Here is a 6,000-nt window from a genome sequence, read left to right as displayed (position 1 = left end):
CTCGCCTTCCCTTCCCTTCCCTTCCTCTCCGCATTCCCGGGAGCCCGGGGAGCCCCCGCGGGCGTTGCTGCGCCTCAGAACCCCGGGGCACAGGGAGCTGCCAGCCGTCTCCTATCTCACGTTTTCCCCCTGCTCGTCGTCGCTGCGGTGCCCACGGGAGAGTCGGGTATAGGAAAGGCAGGCGCCCTCAGGCACCCAGGAGGAAGGAGCGAGCCCGGCGGCCCCGAGGGGACCCAAGGCTGGGTGCGGTGCGCTCTTGGCCGACAACTGTGTCCCTAGCTCTGGACGTGCAGCTGCTCGGCGCCGCCGAGAAGGAAGGACTTGTTGACCCCTGCCCGGCGTCCGTGTCCGTGTCTGTGCCAGTGCCAGGAAAACCCGAGGGACCAGGGATAGATGAACCAAGTTGCTGCCGGGCTTCCATTTTGGTGCATCTCCCTTCGCTTCTCGGGGTGAGTAGAGGCAACCCTCACACCCCCGGGGCCTTTCTCCAGAGCCACGTCCACTCCTCTCCTCTCGCCCATCGGAGGCCTCGAGGCTCGGTGCTACTAGGGTCTGTGCTGCGGCCGCAGACGCTTAGGCTAAGGGCGCACGCACTGTGGGGAAGTAGGGTGGCTAGTGGTCCAGGCTTGGGCTAGGGGCGGGGGAGAGAAGCGACCCTCTACAAAGAGGAGGGAGGCTGACGACGGGGAAATGCGTGCTCGGAGACCCGGGGAAGGGGATTGCCCTGCAGAGGCGGTTCACTCCCCCGGGCGGGCGGAGGGAAGGAGGGGCCCTGGCAGAGGGTGAGCGAGGCTGCTCCTTTGCCCGGCTTGCTCCTGCCTCTATCGCGCCGCTGCGGCTTTCGAGGGACGCGAGTTACGCAGCGGCTGCGGGTGCCCTGGGGTCTCCCGGGTGCAGTTGCGGGACAGGGGGCTGCCGCTTCCTTTCCCACAGCCGCAGCCTTCCTCTTCCTAGCTAGCAGCTCTGTTCCTGCAAATGTCTCTCCAGTTATAAAGGCTAACTTCAGAGCTTGGGGGGTGGGTGGGGGGTTTTAACCTGGGGGGATGAGTTTCAATGTTTCACGTCCCCCCCCCACACACACACACCCTCCCCCATCAGGCAAATGTGCTGCCTAAAGAATTGGAACTCCAATAGACTAGAGGCACCCCTCACTCCTCCCACTCCAATCTTCTACCTTTGCCCCTGGGAGAGAGACCTGAGGAAGCACTTGGAATATCGTGAATTTAAACACGCACCATTCTCATATTAAAGATCAGAGACAAAACGGAAACCATCAAACTGTCTTTTCTTCTTCGGATTGTTGCTATTATCATCATCTTCTTTCTCTGCTCGGGCTTTCGGTTCATAGGGAGTCTCACTGACTTTGACTTGGTCAGGGATTATCCACTTTTTCCCCCTTCTCCCATTTAAGAAAAGTCTCTTGGTTTTGACAAGTGCTGGGTTGGCATTTCATTGCAGGAGTAGACCTGCAGTGGACCACTGGGGTGGAGAACCCCTGTGTGTGTGTGTGTGTGTGTGTGTGTGTGTGTGTGTGTGTGTGTGTGTGTGTGTGTGTGTGTGTAAAAAAATCTCCATTGAGAGCACTACTGATGTCCATGTCTTCAGTGCTGTTTTCATGTATTCCCCTGTCAATTCTGGGTTTAGAATCCCCAGTCCCCCTCTCCCCGCCCTTCCAGCCCCGCGTAGTTTTATTGACAGACTAGTAAAACAGTAGCCCTGTTTGTTCAAATCGATTAGCCGCCAGCTGTTTGGATCTCTGTGATGGTGACTTTCTTAGCGCTGGTGTTTTAATGAAGCTCCACCTCCTTTCTTTTAAATAAACGCCTTGACTTTGGGTTAACTTCTGCAAGTATGTGTTTGTGTTTGAAACTGAGTCCTTTCTGCGAGAAGCACAGTGCCTGGTTTGTATTTGTATAAGCTTCAAACACATACATACACATTTCTTTGAGGCCAAATCATTTGCCTGCTTTAGTACTAAGTTTAAAAAAAAAATACATGCAACACTTCCCCCCCCATCTCCTTGTGATCAGGATTTACCTTGAGGATTGCTGCAGGTTTCTTGGTGAGGTGGAAACTCACTCTTAAACCTAGTATTGGTGGTGAGCTTTTAAAAAATCACGTTGCTCTAGAGAGCTTCAGTCCAGTTTAGTGCTTCTGTACATGGCTGAAAGCTGTGGCTTGGGTCCTGGAGTTCAGCTTTTCTTATGTCTTCCTTCCCTTATCCTCTCTGACCTTCCTTTCCAAGTCCCAGTTCTTCCCCTTCATTTGGAAATTTACTAATTTTGGAAAGTATCTTGGGCTGAATTAGAGACTGCAGGTTTAAAATCACTCTAACAGATACAGAGGGACAAGATAGAAGATAGTTTCCTTTCCCATCATAGCCTCTGAGAAGAGTCTGAAGTATTTGATTTCCTTTCATCCTTTTCCTGGTCTATTTCTATAGCTATGTCAGTGTTATTCTGTTTAATCTTTTCCCTGCTTTGTGGGACAGGGATTCTATGGCATGGGTGTCAAATACTTTAATCACTAAGCATATATTAAGCACCTACTATGTTCTAGTCATTGAAGTGACAAGAAAGCTTTTGAGGAATAAGGTTTTATGGGTTCTCTTACAATTATGAATCAGCCATGTTTTTTAAAATCCCCTTTTAATCTTCTGCATTTTCCCTTATTGCTTCTTACTTCATATATGCATTCTTAACTATTCGACAAGTTTTTCTCATGCACCCTATTTTGTACCAGGTACTTTGGAGTCAAAGAATGAAACAATCCCTGACATCTAAGGGAGTAAATTTCTCTGAGAGGTATGGATGTTCTCCTTTGTGTACTTATTAGTGTGTGTCTTTCTCATTTTGGCTCCACAAGTAAGCACTACCTTAGGGACTGGATCATTCAATGCCTCTGTTTCTTCATATGTAAAACAAGAACAATTACAAATCCGCTACCCCAGAAGAGTATTGAAGAATCTGTTAGGCATCTTTTTAACAGCTCCAAGGACATGAATCCTAGTCCAGCAGTTGTTCCTAGAAGTGCTATTCCATGTTCCACTCTTTTCTCATTATTTCTTCTGGCATTTGGTGTACTACCTCCTCTTTACACTGTGATCAAACTATCTTCTGGAGAGATGCTTTAGGAATCCTATGGAGGGAAAAATCAGTGAGGACTAGAGTGCTCAGGGAAAGCTTAGACTTAACATTTCAGTCTTGAAGAACTGGATGGGAAGAGAGGGCCATTGGGTTCTTGCTCTGGCTCCTAGCCCAATTCAAAGAAAGAACAATGCTTATGTGTGCTAAAAAGAAGCCAGGATTGGGAGCAGCTAGGTGGAGCAGTGGATAAAGCACCAGTCCTGGATTCAGGAAGACCTGAGTTCAAATCCGGCCTCAGACACTTGACACTTACTAGCTGTGTGGCCCTGGGCAAATCACTTATCTCTCATTGCCCCACAAAAAAAAAAAAAAAAAAAAGCCAGGATTGATTATACTGGATTGAGATTCCTTCTACCACACAGTACTTTTGGGGTGGGAGGACTGTAACAAAGAAGATCCACCCAAATGTCAGGTTGACCATATTAATGCTTATGGAGATGCCCAGTGTCATTTCACAAAAAGTAGGAAAAAATGCACTTTTAAACGGGCATATAACATTTTCCACATTGAACATGACCCCAAACCAAAGTAAACAAATCACACATACATCCAGTCTCCTGCTCAAAGGAAAGCATCAGAGTATGCCTCATGCAAACAGAGAAAAGGTTAACAGTTGAATGACAAATGGGACTATGATAGGACATGGAGACCTCTCTCACAATTATCAACCAGTCAACCAAGAGACATTTACTAAGTGTTTATTATTTACAAGGCAATGTAATCATAGTTGGGGAGACAAGAAAGGCAAAGGGCACAAAAATGGTCCCTGCTTGCAAGAAGATTACTTTGTGTTGTGGTGACCAATTTTTAATTGGGGAGTGCTAGCTAAGCGGCTCGCCACAATACTGGGGCAAGGAAGGAGACCAGAAGCCTCCCTCAAAACAGAACAAGATTTATTTTAACAAGAACGAACTTAAAAAAACAAACAAACAGGATCAGTAGGATCAAGGGAAAGGGAAATTATAATACCTGAAAAATACCACCGCCCAGGAATCAGCTGAAAATATGCAGCAGAATGCCTGTCGCTCTACAGCTTCCACCTAGAATGCCCAATTCTCCTCCCCCAAACCTAGAAACACCCCACACAGTCCCAGCCAATGGGATGGCCACTCTGGCAGTCACATGACTGCCCTCACTAGGCTTCCAATCATTATAATTTTGCCAGGCCCAGGTAGGCATTGGTGAGTAGTGATGACTTGAGGTGCCAGAGCCCTAGCTACAACCAGTGGGTGGAACACCGTGCGGTTTGCAGAGCCCCAGGCCAGTGCTCTCGGAGGCATAAAAACTTCAAATAACAATTAATTTTTTACAGTGTGTGTGGAGGAGGGGAGGAATACAGAAGAAATGACAGCATGTATGCAAAATACTTGGCAAACTGTAAAACTTATATAAAAAAGTAAGTTCTGAACAATGTGGGATCCAGCTCCAGTGAGGGTTCAAGGGGCCCATCCACTTGGTTTCTTTACTCTTAGATAGCACTGACAGTACTACTTTTTTGGCCCTTAGATATTTCAGGACTTTGGGATCTGGGATTTCCTCCATGTGGATATTCCATCCTCAGTGTGATGTTTAAAAATTTCAAGAGATATAATTTCTGGGTAATTTAATAATTTTGTTAATGAGGCTAGCATGTTTAGCATGGCACTCTTGACTAGCAAAGACCCCTCATGGTGGTGGGCTCACTGTTTATATGCTCTTAGAATGGGTGTCCCTCAGGGTGAAAATCAACTCTAATTGGTTAACAATTAATGAGAGAATGACTATTATAATGAGAAGTGTTGATGTATATTACTTGAATTACGTGAATCTTGGTCAAAGAGATCAATTTTCATATCACCTGTTTAACAAAAGGGAGAGTCTACATTTTCCCAGATCTATCTTAGTAAATACAATGAGCAGGAATCCATCCATTAGCCTAAACTTAGGGTTTTTTCTTGATTTTTAACAGTTTTTGATTAGAGGTGTTAAGTCTTTGGGTAAATAAGAGCTGGCAAGTCTGGGTAAGTCTTTGAAAGAGATCTCCCACAGTGGTTGACTTCTAGAAGAAGAAGTAGAAAATGGGAAAAACCCTGGTCCTGATTCAACACTTAGTTATTAATACAAGAGAGAAATAATCATTTCTCTCATCAATAGAGAGTCTTCAAGATGTGTGGTGGCCTTGAATCGTGTCACCTTTGACCAGACTCATGGAACCTCTTTAAACATTGCTCCTACTTCTGCTTTTTAGCTCCAGACAAAATAAATCTAACAACTCTTCTACTTGATGGCCCTTTGAGTATTTAAAGATGGCTATTATAGCCTCTGTGAATCTTCTCTTTTATGGGTTAAGCATTTCCCTCTTCTTTTAGCCTATCTTCATTTAGCATGAACTCAGAAATCTTCACCATCCAGGTCCTGTATTCTGAACACTCCTTAGATTTTATCAATGTCTTTCTTTTTTTTTTTTTAGATTGAAGCATATTTTCTTTTTACTTGATTTTTTTTACATATAAGGTATTTTATTTTTTCCGTTACATGTAAAGATAGTTCTCAACTTTTGTTTATACAAGCTTTACAATTTCAGATTTTTCTCCCTCCCTCCCCTCCCTCCTCCCTCCCCTAGACAGCAGGTAATCTGATATAGGTTATATGTATATATCTATATACATATATATATATATATATATACACACATATATATACACACAATAACATTAATCCTATTTCTGCATTAATCCTGTTACAAGAGAAAAAATCAGAGCAGTGATACAGAACCTCAAAATAGAAAAAAAACACAACAGCACCCAAAACAAAAGAAATAGTATGGTTCAATCAGCATCTATTCTCCACAGTTCTTTTTTTTCTTGGATTTGGA

At 44.8% G+C, this 6,000-nt stretch overlaps 1 protein-coding gene across 2 annotated transcripts in view; it reads left to right on the top strand.

Annotated features, from left to right (window-relative positions):
- Positions 1-330: 330 nt before the first annotated feature.
- LOC122729861 (myosin VIIA and Rab interacting protein) overlaps positions 331-6,000 on the top strand; it is a 441,763-nt gene continuing 436,093 nt past the window's right edge. For both annotated transcript variants that reach the window (XM_043968959.1, XM_043968958.1), the window contains exon 1: positions 331-449. The gene's annotated coding sequence lies outside the window, so the exon portion shown is untranslated. The remainder of the gene's footprint in view (positions 450-6,000) is intronic.

Source organism: Dromiciops gliroides, chromosome 5, assembly GCF_019393635.1.
Source record: "Dromiciops gliroides isolate mDroGli1 chromosome 5, mDroGli1.pri, whole genome shotgun sequence".
NCBI lineage: Eukaryota > Metazoa > Chordata > Mammalia > Microbiotheria > Microbiotheriidae > Dromiciops > Dromiciops gliroides.
The sequence above is the reverse complement of the archived record's forward strand: the minus strand, read 5'-3'. Positions and strand labels throughout refer to the sequence as shown.